This window comes from Dasypus novemcinctus, chromosome 10 (genome assembly GCF_030445035.2).
Source record: "Dasypus novemcinctus isolate mDasNov1 chromosome 10, mDasNov1.1.hap2, whole genome shotgun sequence".
NCBI classification, from domain to species: domain Eukaryota; kingdom Metazoa; phylum Chordata; class Mammalia; order Cingulata; family Dasypodidae; genus Dasypus; species Dasypus novemcinctus.
The window spans coordinates 86,896,166-86,911,402 of NC_080682.1; positions in this window are offsets into that span (position 1 = coordinate 86,896,166).

Here is a 15,237-nt window from a genome sequence, read left to right on the forward strand (position 1 = left end):
ACTTTACATGTTTAATTTATTACAATCTACCTTCAAGTATTGTTATATCACTTCACAAATAAGAACCTCACAATATTATACTACCATTTCTTCCCTCCTAGCCTTCATAGAAATATTGTTACTCATTTTAGTCTTACATCTTATAGACACTAGAATACATTGCTATTATTTTTGTGTAAAGATCTATTTTCTTTTAAAGAGATTTATGTATTTATCCATGAAGTTCTCCCTCTGCTTAAATGAATTTATTTAACAATTCTTGTAGTGTGGGTCTTCTGGTCATGAATTCTTTCAACTTTTGTGTGTCTGAAAACATTTTTTTTTCTTCTTTTTTATCAGGTTTTTATATTGAGATAATTTTAAATTCACATTAATTGTAAGACATAATACAGAGAGACCACTTGTACTCTTAGCCATTGGCCCCACATTGGTAACATCTTGAAGTACTATAATACAATATCATAACCAGTATAGTGACATTAATACAGTCAAGACACAGAATATTTCTATTACCACAAGGATCCCTCATGTTTCCCTTTTATAGCCACCCTCTCTTCCCTCCACCCCACCCCCTCCTTAACTCTTTTTTTAAAGCAATTTTGTTGAGACATATTCACATACCATAAAATCCATCTAAAGAGTACATCCAATGACTTTCTGGTATAATTAAAGAGCTGTACATTCATCACAGCAATCAATATTAGTGCATTTTCATTCCTCCAAAACCAAAAAAACCCTATGCCTTAGTAATCACCTCTTAATCCCTCTATCCTTACCCTGCCCTATATATCTGCTGTTTTAGTTTGCCACAGGCTATCAATGCAAAAATACAAGAAACAGGTTGGCTTTTATAAAGGGGATTTATTTGGGGTAAAAGCTTACAATTCCAAGGCTGCAAAAATGTCCAAATCCAAGGCTTCATCAGAGATGTTTTCTCAGACAAGGTCAGCTGCAAGCAAATCCCGGAGTCCTGTCACATGATGAAGCAAGATGGCTGCTCTGCTGGTCTCTACTTTTTCTTGGGGCTCAGCTGTCGGTGATCAGGCATCTCTCCCTGGGCCTCATCTTATTGAGCCTCCCGGGGCTTTTCTGTCTTTATGTGCTGAGGTGAACCTGGAGTCCTCTCTCACATGGCTGGGTCAAAATGGCAGAGCTCCCTTTTCTCTGTGTGCTATGTTTACATAAGACCCAGCAAGAGGGCAGAGATCTATCCTGGGTCATTTCTCACTAATATAGTCCAATCAAAAGCCCTCAAGTGATCTAATCAAGGTCCCCCTTACCTAAATTTAATGCAATCAAAGGAACCCACACCCACAGAAATGGATTAGTTCAAGAAAAATATTTTCTGGGATTCACAAAATTCAAACCATTAGATGTGCTAATCTAATTCTAGCTCTAAAAATTTATTTATATTTACAATTTATATAAATAGAGTCAAACAACAGATAATACCTTGTGTCTGATTTCTTTCACTTAGCATAATTCTCTTTTTTTTTACAATTAATGAAAAAAATTAATATGTACTATTCACTACCATCTTTAGTTTGCTTTCAGTGTAATTTTGCCCAAATACCACTCTATTATTAATATCTTGTAATATTAACATACATTTGTTCTGATTAATAGAAGAAAATCTTATATTTGGACTATTATCATCCACAACAGAGTTGACTATGCTATACAGTCCCATGTTTCATCCTTTAGCTTTCCTTCTAGTCACATATATGAGCCTAAACTTTCCTTTCAACCACAACCATACCCTGATATTAGCTCTGCTAATTACACTGATTTTATGTGCTATCATCACCTCTATCCAGTTCCAAACATTTACAATCAACCTTATTACAAATTCTGTACATATTAAGCCTCAGGTCCCCATTCTCTAGCCTCAGTGTGTCTTTTGGTGACCAGTCTTCTAGCTTTAACTCCATGAAGTTTGTTCATTATATTTAGTTCATATTAGTGCAATCACTAGTGATGAGCACTAGTCTGGGCTCCATTCTATAATCTTCTCATTTCAAGAATGCTATATAAATGGAAGGATATAGTATGTAACCATCCAGTCTTGACTTTATTCACTTGGAATAATTCTCTGGAGATCCATCCAGGTTATTTTATTAATAGTTCACTCCTTTATATTGTTCAATAGTATTTCATGGCATGGATCTACCACAGTTTATTTAACTATTCACCCATGAAGAACATCTGGGTTTTTTCCAGTTTTGAACTATTACTCATAAAACTGCAATGAACATTTATATATAGATTTTTACATGAACATGTCTTCACTTATCTTGGAAAAAAAGCCCAGGAATGCAACTTCTGGACCATATGGTATTTTCACATTCTGTGTTTTAAGAAACTTCCAAACTGTTTCTCAGAGTGGCTGTATCATTTTACATTCCCCCAAGAAAGGTATGAGTGATACAGTTTCTCCTCATCCTCACCAGCATTTGGTGTTGTCATTTTATTTTAGCCATTTTGATAAGTATGTAGTGGTATCTCACTGTGATTTTAATTTGCATTTCCCTAATGACTAATGATGTTTTATATCTTTTCCCTTATGTATTTTCTATCTACACCCCCTATTCAGTGAAATGTCTCTTCACATCTTTTGCCTGTGCCTGTTCTAGTTGGGTTATTTGATATTTTACTGTAGAGTTTTGAGATTTCTTTATATATTCTAAATACTAGTCTTTGTCAGATATGAGGTTTGCAAATATTTTCTCCCATTGTGTAGTTTGTCTTTGCATTCTCTTAAGAGATTTTTTCATAGAGAAAAAGTGCGGCGGCTTGCTCAGTCGGTGGCGGTGGGGGTGCTCTGCCCCACATTGGGCGCCAGCTGCGGCGGCTTGCTCGGTCGGTAGAGGTGGGGTCTGGCTGCGGACGAGGGGTCGGTCCAGCTCTGGACGAGGGGTCGGTCCCGCTTGGGACGAGGAGTCGGTCCGGCAGCAGACGAGGGATCGGTCTCACAAGGGGTTGCGCGGTTCGGCTGACGGGGTCGCCCGGCGAAGCCGGCGACGAAGGGGTCGCCCGGAGAAGCAGGCGATGAACTGGGGACAAGGGAGGCCAGGCCCTTGTCGGGGGCTCTCAGGACTGGAGGGCGCACGGCAGAAGAACTACCGCGGAGACAAGGTAAACACGCAAGTCCACTTTACTGAGGGAGAGGCAACAGTTTTATAGGGGCTGGGGAAGGCTGATTGGTCGAAGCCACGCCCTGTTCTGATTGGTTGCCGGCGAAAGGTCAGTGGGCGGTACTGGACGGGGGAGGGGTGGTGGTTAGGGATTGGCTGTCGCTGTTGCTGGGGGAAGGGGCAGGGTTTAGGGATTGGTGGCTGCTGTTGCTGGGGTGGAGGGCAGACTTGAGTTTCCCGCCCACGCCTGGCTGTTGCTGCTGTTGGGGGAGGGGAAAAGGGCGGGCTGGATTTTTCCGCCCACGCCTGGCTGTTGCTGCTGTCGGGGGAGGGGAAAAGGGCGGGCTGGATTTTTCCGCCCACACCTGGCTGTTGCTGCTGTCGGGGGAGGGGAAAAGGGCAGACTGGAATTTTCCGCCCTGCGCCTGCGCAGGGAGAAAGAAGAAGAAGGGTGCTGCCCCACAGGCATGGGGTGGCGCCATCCGGGAGGAGGGGCGGCCGCGGAAGCATGGCTGCCGAGAAGGGGAGACCCGAGGGCACTCTGCGCCCATGCCGAGCTCCCTTCAGGGGTGGCGGTGAGTCCGACCAGCCACCCTATTATGGGGTCAGCGGCTTGGCCTACCGCGGCTGCTCCCCCGCCAGGCCAGCAAACCACACTTCAGCCTGACTGGTGACCGCAAAAAAGGTTTTAATTTTTAACAAAATTTGCAGTAATTTTAATGGTAATATGTAGTACAAAAATTGCCATTTTAATCATTTTAAAGTATACAATTCAGTGGCATTAACTGCACTCACAATGTTGTGCAACTGTCAGCACCTTCTAGCTCCAAAAGTTTATCACCCCAAACTCTCAAAACCATTAAGCAATAACTCCTCATTCTCCCCTACCCGAGGCATAGTAACTTCTAGTCTACTTTTTCTACAATATTCTATGTAAGTGGAATCATACAGTACTTTGTCATTTTTTGTCTGGCTTATTTAATTTAACATAACGTTGGCTCTGTTTTTGACCAATGTTATTATATATGTCTAGTAAATTTTTTTTAATAGTTTTTTTTGTGCTAGGGTGTTTTGAACTTCTTATTTGCAGGTTTATAGTTTTCATCAAATTTGGAAATATTTTGGTAATTGTTTCTTTAAATATTTTTTCTGTCCCTATTCTCTTTCTGCTAATTACCCAAATATTGGGAAGCTTGAAATTGTTCCATGGATCAATGGTGCTTTTTATCCTTTTTAAATTAATTTTCATTCTGGTTTCATTTTAGTTTCTATTTCTGTGTCTTCAAGTTCACTAATGTTCTCTTACAATGTCTAATAATGTCATTAATCTTATTCAGTGTATTTTTCATATCAGACTTTGTGTTTTTCATCCCCTGAAATTTTAATTTTTTCTTTTCATATCTTCCATGTCTCTATTTAACATTTTGAATATATGGAGCACAGTTAAAATAACTGCTTTAATGTCCTTTTCTTCTAATTCTATTATCTGTTTTGTTTCTAAGTCAGCTCAATGGATTGTTTTTCTCCTCTTTTCGGACCAAATTATCCTGCCTCTTTGCTTGAATGTTAGATACTGTGAATTTTACTGTCTTTGGTGCTAGGGAGTTTTGTTTTCTTATAAATCTTCTTGAGCTTTGGAATACAGTAACATTACATGGAAATAATATGATCCTTTTGAGTCTTATTTTTATTATGTTAGGTGGCTCTGAAGCAATGATCGGTTGAAGACTAATTATTCTTCTCTACTTAGGCAAGACCTTCCTGAATACCAAATTGCCCATGAAGTATGAGATTTCCCAGTCTCACTAGTGGGAAAAAATGTTATGAGCCTCATGTGAGCACTAGACACTGTTTTCTCTATTCCTTCCTGACCATGGGTAGTTTCCTCCAAAATATGTACTGATAGCAATCTGATGAATTCTCATGGGTGAACCCTCTGAAGATCTCTGTAATTTTCTCTCTGACCAGCTTGCCCTACTCTGGTACTCTCTCCTATGAACTCTGGCTTCCTTGCACTCTCTGGACTCTCAGCTCTGTCTCTTCAACCAGCCATCTGTTGGGCCCAGTCTCAGAACTACCACCCTGTACCACAGTCTGCAAAGTTTTAAGTCAGTAAGGTGGGGAAATCATAGGACTCACTGCATTTTTTTACCATCTCTCAGGGATCACCATTCTTCACTGCTTTTTATCTAGCGACTGAAAGACAATAGTTTCATATATTTTGTGTTGGGATTTTTTTGGGGGTGGGGGTGGATAGAGATTTTATGCAGCAGGGTAAATCTAGTCTCTATTTACTCTACCTTTGTTGGAAATAAAATTCAATTAGATTTTCCATTCTTAAGACAAAGTTTTTGGTAAATATAGTTAAATGTCCCATTAGAGAAGGAAACACCAGATTACTTTTGGTTCTGGAAATGGACAACATCACCTGATAATATCCTTAGTGGTCAGGGCCATTCCTACAACTGAGTTTCTCATTGTTTCATAAATAATTAAATACTTTGTATATATGTATATGTTACCCATGCGCGCGCGCGCACACACACACACACACACACACACACACACACACACCGTGATGTTATAATTGCAATAAAAGAGTTTAACAGTACTATGGGAGTGTATTTTGTATTTTTATAATGCAATTTATTGAATTACAACACATTAATGGTTTTTATGTCTATTTCTTATTATAGACTGCAAGCTTCTGCTTCCTACAATCAGAAGAACTCTTATTACTCTCCTTTTTAACTAGCAGCATATTCCAAAATAAGCAGGTAAATAATGTTTGTTTAAATAATAAAACCAATTTCTGCATGTCCAAGTAATTGTTAATGAGAATGAAATGCACCTAAGCTGAGTTGATATTTTGTGACAGATAAATTGTTTATACTCTCAAACTTACATTTCTGCATTTGAACAAATTCAAATGATAGATATTAAGATGGTAAAACATACTCAAGAGAACTGCACAATGCCTACACTCAATGGGCTACCTGGGTTTATTATATCATGCTTTGTAAACACATCCTAAACAGTGAGCTTCTAACTCTTAAAGAATAATACCTTCAAAGCTTTAATAAATCTTGTATACATATGGCACATATCTTCCCAAGATCAAGGATGATAGGCAATTTATTCTTATAGCCAATATCAAGGAAGGGGACAACACTGGTATATCACTACACAGATATGAGAAGCAGACAGATCTAGAAGAAAAACTGAGAAGCGGGACTCACTTCTGAGTACTGGTTACCCAAACTGCAGGAAGAACTGGGTGTGGCCTGTGTCCAGGCCTTATAATACCTAGAAGAAAAGATCTCCTGAAGTTGAAATCCCCAGATACAATATCCCTGGGAGAAATGGGCCATGGAGAAGCAGCTTAATCTGCCACACTCAAATGGTCTTTCAGAGTCACAGGAGTCTCAGATGGAGATGATAAAGAAAAAGCAGATGGCAGAGCAGGAATTGCAGGAGCTGAGGCGCTTGCTATCAGAAGAAAGGCAGCAACAGGAAGAGGCAGTGAAGAGAAAAGAAGCAGATCTCCAGAGAGTACTGGCCATCCCCTAAAGCCCCTAAGAGAAGTCAAGAAAAACATGAAGAAACAACTCAGCCTCATGAATGGGCCACTGTCACGTAGGCAAAACCTCCCTATCAGAGATCTGGTGAGAAAGATATATGGATGGTTCACCCCACAGGGAATTTACAAATCTAGCCAACAAAGTGGCCTGTTAGAGAAGACAGAGGACCTTCTTAGTCCCAAGAAGTTCTCACTCTTTGACTCTGAACAGGCACCCCGAAGTAAAGAAATTTGCATTTTCTCAAGCAGAATCCATGTTTACCCAGAGCATAGAGAAGCTGGGATTCAGCGTAACCATCTCAGATAGGATGGGGATTCAGTCTGGAGGCCAGTATGGTTCATAGCCAACATTCAGAATCCCTGGAAAGCCAACAGTCACATTATTTTTGTACAAAGTTTAGCCACACCCCTCTATCCTGCCACTTTCCCATTGATCAGCTCCAGTTTTCCAAGGCTTCTCTCCAGGAATTGAAATGCATTGAAGACCTTTGGGTCAGGCCACAGGCCTGGCATTTGCCTGACTGAAGTGCACAGGTTGGCTCCCATGCTCATTGTGGCCCTCTGCTCCTGGAAGAAATACACTGATAAAAAGCCATTTTAGAGAATTTCTGATGTGAGCAGCTGGCAGAAGTGAAGCAACAGTCAGTCGAGGCCCTGGATGTCTATATAAGGAGCAGCTACAGGGGTTTTGGGGCAAAAGTTTCTGCAGGTATGAATGTGTCAGACCTCATTCAAAGATGGTATCTCAGAACACAGCCTTCCAAAACCTCTAAATCAAAGTGCAATTATCCACGCCACCTCTAAAAAGAGAGGGGACTTAGATACAACATGGCTGATGGATGGGATTCTCCTGCTTGCAGTTGTAGACTCTCTCGGTTCCTTGGTGTGGTGGTTGACTATCTTCATCTCCTTGTTAGCTGACCTGGGAAAGTCCAACAAACTGGAGAGTAGGTGTTGCAACTCTGCTGAGGCTCAGGGCCCATCTGGCACATGGGCAATCCAGATATTCAAGTCTCCTGAGCATACACTAACCCCAGCACCCACCACAGGTTCAGTGAAAGTGACATTAGAGGCATGTGCAGAGAAGTCACATCTGAGTCCAACTCCATCACACTCAGGAGCACAAATTCCAAAGTAGGGCCCACTGATAAGGCACTGAACTCCAGAACCATCTGCCATGACTGCAGGACCTGCATGTCTCCATAGCCCTCAGGAGCACCTCTACCTGGGGTTGTATCTATATTGGCTGTCTCTGAGATCCTGCAGAAATGTGCATAAGCATGACCTCTCTGATGATCTTCCAACTAATTTTGAAGTCTCTTAGCCATATAAACTCATTTGTCTTTTCCATTTCCCCCTTTTATTACAGGTCTTTTTCTAGTTGCATCACCAGCTGGTGATGGTAATCCCTTGGTGCCAGGGAGGCTCATTCCTGGGAGTCATGTCCCAGGTGAAGGTAATGCATTTATATGCTGAGTTTGGCTTGGAGAGTACCACATGTGAGCAACATGGAGGCTGTCAGGAGGTTAACTCTTAGGCACTCTGCAGCTCTAGGCCTAGTTGAAATTTCAAGCACAAAGGCTCATAAGCACAGTCATCAGTATCAAGGGCCCATTATTGGACCATCCTTCTTCACTGGTCTTTGCCCTTGCACTTGGGTGATTGTTGCTGTTCTATTGGGGAATGTGAAAGAGCTCCCCAGGATGAGAACTCCCTCATTTGTCATGTGAAACTCTACCCACTATGTCAATACCCAATGAACATTCAAACATATCTATACACCCTATATGCATGCCCTGGAGAACTCCCTTCAACCCATGCATCCTCTATCAATGACACCCCACACCAATGCTCCTCCCCTGCCATAGTTGAACCCCTCTGTGATTCAAAATTTATTAAAAAATGAAGCCTTATATATTGCTAAATTCAATTCATGGAAAAATGAACTAGTAATGATAAGTTTAAAGATTAGAAATAAAATAATAATTCAGAAAAACTAAATAAAGTAAAAAATAAATTGGGGTATTAAAAAATGAAAAATATCATAATTTTTTTGGTGTTTTGCCTTTCATCACTGTAATACATGTTGCCCTGTATGTACAGTGGCAAAGCAATCTCTTCCATTTCTTCCTCAGGGTCTACAGCCTTTTTTTTTTTTTAAATTATGTCTTCAAAAAAGTTTTAGGTCATAGTAGAGTCACATATAGAATATAGGGGAATTCCATATACCCAACATCAAACCCTTTTCTGCCTTCCCCAGCAATGATCTTTTTACATGTGAAAGTTATATTTGCTACAACTGATGTACAGATATTGAAACATAGCTACTAACCATGTTTCATTATGGTTTACATCATGGTTTACATTTTAGACTTTATACTTTTATAAATTTTTGGTAAACCATTATGGAGGGATAAAATATGAATTAGAGTGGACTTAACTGGTATTCTATTATAGAATTATTGTGACTCTACCAATGGAAGAAATTATATCATTGATATGGAGACAGTGGCCATGGGAGTTGATGAAGCCAGGGAGAGGGAAAAAGAGGTGTGATATGGGGGCATTTTTGGGACTTGTAGTTGTCCTGAATGATATTGCAAGGACAGATGCAGGACATTATAATCCTGGCATAACTCACTGAATGGGAGAGAGTGTAAACTACTGCATAAACTATAATCCATGCTGTGTATCAGTGCTCCAAAATGTATTCATTAAATGCAATGAATGTACCATAATAATGAAAGAAGTTGTTGATGTGGGAGGAGTGTGGGGTGTGGGGATTGGGGTATATGGGAACCTCTTATATTTTTTAATGTAACATTTTGTGAGATCTATTGTATCTCAAAAAAAATTAAAAAAGTAAAAAAAAAGATTACTTTGCACTTATCAATTGACAACTATAGTTAACATCTTGATTTCCTTTCAGCCGTTTTGTCCTTTATTTTAAAACAGATCTGTTGTATATGATTCTATATACTATCTTTCTTATTAAGAATTATAAGATTATTAAACATCCCTTGCAGCATCAAAAAACAAAAACAAAAAACAAAAAAACCAACAAAGTACAATTATCTATGGCCCAGGAAGCTGACCTATCAGAAGCAGATGGCCTTGCCCAGTGGCTTGGCTCACTGCTAACACTCAAACTGCATGTGTCACTGACCAGGGACTTCAGCTGATGCCCATTGGGGACATCATACTCTCCAGCCATAGAAGCAATTTTAAGGACCCTCTTCAGGTAGCTAACTGCTGAAAGACAGCTACACTGCTCTGATTGGCTGTACTCCCAGATTCAAAATATAGAGGAATTACTGCATGTTGGGAAAAAGGCTAGGGTTTTCCTGGGAGGTATCTGATCCTCAAGAGCAGCTTTAAAAAATTGATCAATTTCATGCAAATCTTGAGTCTGAAAATTGGGCTAATATACGCCTCACAGATTGGAATCTACAGAATTTTCTAGTGAACATTGCCAACTTTTACAGTCCTTTGCTCATAAAACCAAATTTCTTAACTCTCTCCTCCCCAATTCTGTATTTAAAGCTTTCAAGGCCCAATGAAATAGTATATGCTGTCTGAAAAAAAAATTTCTTAACTCTCAATTGTGTATTCTTCTGGATCTTCACATCTACAGAGTGACTAACTTTCCTCAGGCTCACTCCATCATTACTGAATCTTCCAGTCAGTGTCAGAGCAAGACCAAGTTAGCATCTCTCAATTCTCGCAATTAATTAAAATCTTAAAGGAGACCCAGAAGCACCCAGTGTAAGTGAAGGCCAAGTCCAAGTCCCCAGAAATAATGGAAGAAGCTCAAAAAAAAGACCACTTACAAGGTCAGTTTGTGTCTAAGTTCCTTCTTGGAAAACATCCAAAAAACAAAACATCCAGACACACAGCTTTTGCTACTTTGCACTGCAGTTGGTATAGGGTATCACTTTTCAGTATCTCCTGGGGTGTGATGACTTAAGACTTCCTGCTGCAAACAGCCCATGATAAATACCAGCTCAAATATGTCTGTAGCTAAGTGCTCAGGTATTCCTGGTGCTCATGGGGCTGACAGCTATAGTTGGAGTTACAGTTGTTTCTTCAGAGGAGAAAACACAAAGTTCGGCAATAATGAGGCATCACATGGAAAATCTTTTTCTAGAGAAGTTGCACATGCCCTTACCAAACATGGGGTAGATCATGAATGGGAAAACCTAGAGAAAGGCTTGATGTTGTTCATTGATGGGGATTATTGTGGGGAGCCACCTGGAGCTATGTGCATTTGCGGTCTCCAGCAACATGGCGGTTTTCATAAGTACGCCTACTCCACCCCTGTGCTTCCGCCTTCTTCTTCCCCTTTCCCCAGTTTCCCAGGCAAAAAGTGTCATGCCTGCGCAACAAGATGTTGAAGCCATGACCAGCATTGAAGACTCGCAACCTATAGCAAGTGGTGTAACAGCATTTTATTGCCTTATATGGAAGAGCCGCTTCATCAGCCTATCACCCCCTGCTAATACCCTCCCCTTAGTATATATTCTGATGCTCTACCCTCAATAAACAGAGACTTGATCAGAATCCTGTCTTGTCTCCATTTCTCTCGCCTCTTGTTCCTCAATTCCCACTCCCTCTTTCAGGTGCCGGTTCGTTTGACCTGCAGGCCGGGTCAATTGGCGCCTGAACACAGGGACCTGAAAACGAGGGATCCAGTGAGGAACGCCGACAGACAGTCCGGCCGGACCAAGTGTAACATCCAGAAATCAAAAAGGAGAATCAGAGAGTAATAAGAGGACGCCGCGAGGGAACCTGCCTCCCAGTTGCGAAGCCTTGGTAAGTGATCGGTGAATATGGGACAAGCAATGAGTGAGCACGAACTTTTTATTAAGAGCCTCGGAGAGGCGTTAAAGGCGAGAGGAATAAAGGTTAAATTTAAGGAGCTAATAGAATTCTTTAGATTTTTGAGAGAAGTCTGTCGGTGGCTTCCTCAGGAAGGGACCATAAATGAAAGGTGGTGGAGTAGAGTTGGGGATGCTCTACAAGACTTTTATAAAACCTTTGGCCCTGAGAGAGTTCCCGTAACCGCTTTAGTTGCTAAAGGCGAGGAACTCCTAGCACAAGACAGGTCTAAATCCCCCCTGGCAAAAAGTCCTGCTAAATACCACCCCCCCATTCAGCTATTAAAATAGATAGCAATGATGAGAGTGCCCCTTCCCCTTGCTCTAAGGGAAGAGCTGGCCCTAATCAGAGGAGGAGAGTTACTAGTAATCCAAACCCTAATGCCCTGTATCCAGATTCCGATAACTCCAACCCTGAGGCTGAAGAACGCTCTGCTGGTTTCCACCCACCCCCATATGTACCCCCCACTTCCACCCCCACTAGCTTAGACCCCAGTGCAGATCTAAATTTATGGCTCTCTCTTTTAAAAGAGAGAAAGGATCTACAATCTCAATGCGCAACTCTGCAGCGTCAGCTCAACTTAACCCCTCCTCTAAAAAATCCCCTAACTGCCAACTTCCGCAAACCACCCCTTTTTTCATTCCCTATTATCGAGAGGCCTGGGAGCCCTAATGAGGCTGGTGAGGGGAGAGAGGTTGCTGTTGAACCTGAGCCTGAGCGCATCTATAACCCTTTCCCTTTCAAAACCTTGAACGAGCTTAAGTCCGCGGTCACCACCTATGGCCCCACTGCTCCATACACCCTCTCTCTGTTAGAACACATTGCTGATGGGTGGCTCACCCCCCATGACTGGCACACCCTTGCCCGCTCCGCTCTCAGTGCAGGAGATTATCTCCTCTGGAAGTCAGAATATTGTGAGTTTTACAAGGAAACTGCACAGCAGAATCTCAGAACTGAGAATGGGTGGACCGAGGACATGCTTCTCGGCGCAGGAGATTTTAAGCAGAACTCAAATCAGTTGCATTATGATGCCGGACTTTTCAAACAAGTCCGTGCTGCAGCCCTTAAGGCCTGGAAAAGACTGCCTACCAAGGGACAATCCCTTACCTCCTTAACTTCTATCCGTCAGGGCCCCGAGGAACTATTCTCCGACTTCGACTTCGTAGGTAGACTTTGCACTGCCGCTGAGAGAATGTTTGGTGATGCAAATACTGATGCTGACTATGTAAAACAACTTGCCTTTGAAAATGCTAATGCAGCCTGCCAAGCGGTTATCCCGCCCTATAGAAAAAGGGAAAATCTCTCTGGCTACATTAAGCTTTGCTCAGACATAGGCCCCACAAAGCAGCAGGGCCTGGCTATAGCTGCCGCCATAAGGGAGGCCATCTCTGAACAGGCCCAAGCCTTCGCCGCGGCCTTGAGAGAAGTGCTTCCATCCCCAGTGCCCCGTGTACCTAGGGCCTGTTTCTCTTGCGGCAACCCTGGCCATCTAGCCAGAGATTGTCATCGCCACCCCCCTGCTGCCAAAAGCCACCCCCCCTTCCCAACTCCTGCCCCCGTTGCCACAGGGGCAGACACTGGGCTAATGAATGCAAATCAAAAACCTATTCTTCAGGTCGCCCACTCCTCCTTATCAGGGAAATGGGAGGAGGGGCCAGCCCCAGGCCCCGACAAACAATCAGACTTATGGGGCAATCAGCTTCAATCAGACTTATGGGGCAATCAGCTTTGTTCCCGCCAGTGGCAATCCATTTCCGACCTCTGTAGAGCCACCTCAGGGAGTGCAGGATTGGACCTCTGTACCTCCTCCCACACAGTGCTAACACCGCCTATGGGAGCTCAAGCCCTGCCTACAGGCGTGTTTGGCCCACTACGAAAAGGCACTTTTGGCCTCATCATTGGGCGAGGCAGCTCCCTTATTAGTGGCCTCCACATTTCCCCTGGAGTTGTGGATAGTGATTTCACTGGAGAAATAAAAATTGTGGCTTCTTCTCCAAAAAGCATTATTTCCTTCCCTGCCGGACAGTGGGTCGCTCAAATAATACTAATACTAATACTCCCCCTAATACCCACCAACAACACTGCCATTGATAGTGACCACAGGGATAGAGCATTTGGCTCCTCTGATGCATACTGGGTACACCCCATCACCACCCACAAACCTACTATGTCTCTTTGGCTTGACGGTAAACAATTCGAAGGCCTAATAGATACAGGGGAAGACTTTACCATCTTAAAAAAGGCTGATTGGCCATCCACCTGGCCCCTTTCTCCCTCCTTAACCAACTTACAGGGCATTGGGCAAACCCAAAAGCCCGAAAGAAGTTCCAAGCTCTTGACTTGGAAAGATAGGGAGGGAAATCAAGGAACTATATAGCCCTATGTCCTCCAAGGGCTCCCTATCTGTGGGGACGAGACTTACTTGCCCAAATGGGACTCTGTATGGGTAGCCCCAATGATATAGTCACAGCTCAAATGCTTTCCCAGGGATTTAAGCCAGGAAAAGGCTTAGGAAAGCTTGAGACAGGCATTACTCAACCCATACCGGCCACAGGACACACCCACAAAAAAGGCCTGGGAAATTTAGCCTAGGGGTCGTTGATCTTCCTGTACCCCATGCAGACCAAATCACCTGGCTTTCAGATGAACCTGTATGGGTCGATCAATGGCCTTTATCCTCAGACAAGCTACAGGCTGCCCAGTGGTTAGTGCAGGAACAGCTAACGGCAGGACATATTACAGAAAGTGACTCTCCCTGGAATACTCCTATTTTTGCCATTAAAAAGAAATCTGGAAAATGGCGATTATTGCAAGACTTAAGAGCAGTAAACAAAACAATGATACCTATGGGAGCCTTGTGGCCTGGTCTTCCAACCCCTGTAGCCATCCCCTTTGGATATTATAAAATTATCATAGCTCTAAAAGATTGTTTCTTTACTATCCCATTACACCCAGCCAATCAAAAATGCTTTGCATTTAGCCTCCCCTCTGTGAATTTCAAAGAACCTATGAGGAGATATCACTGGAAGGTTTTACCCCAAGGCATGACAAACAGCCCTACCTTATGTCAAAAATTTGTGGCTGCCGCCATAAGAGAAGTAAGGGCAATGTGGAAAGACCTTTATGTTATTCACTACATGGATGACATTTTAATGACTGGTAAAAAGGAATAAGATGTCGTAACATGTTACCACGATATGAAAACAGCCTTAAAGGCACACCTCAGACTAGATAGACTAAAAACCCTAAACGACTTCCAAAAGCTCTTAGGCAACATAAATTGGCTCCGTCCCTACTTAAAATTAACCACAGGAGACTTAAAACTCCTATTTAACATATTACAAGAAGACTCTAACCCCAACTCCCCTGGAAGTCTTACTCTGGAAGGACGCCAAGCCCTTAAAATAGTCGAGCAAGCTATACAATCACAATTTACCACTACCATGGACTATAGCCAACCCTTGTTTTTTGTCATATGTAAAACTTCTCTCACTCCCACGGCAGTATTCTGGCAAACAGCCCCCATAATGTGGGTGCACTTACCCGTGTCACCCGCTAAAGTAATTTATCCTTACTACCAAGCTGTCGCAGATATTGTCCACCTAGGGAGAGAACAAGGCAAACGTTATTTTGGTAAGGAACCCG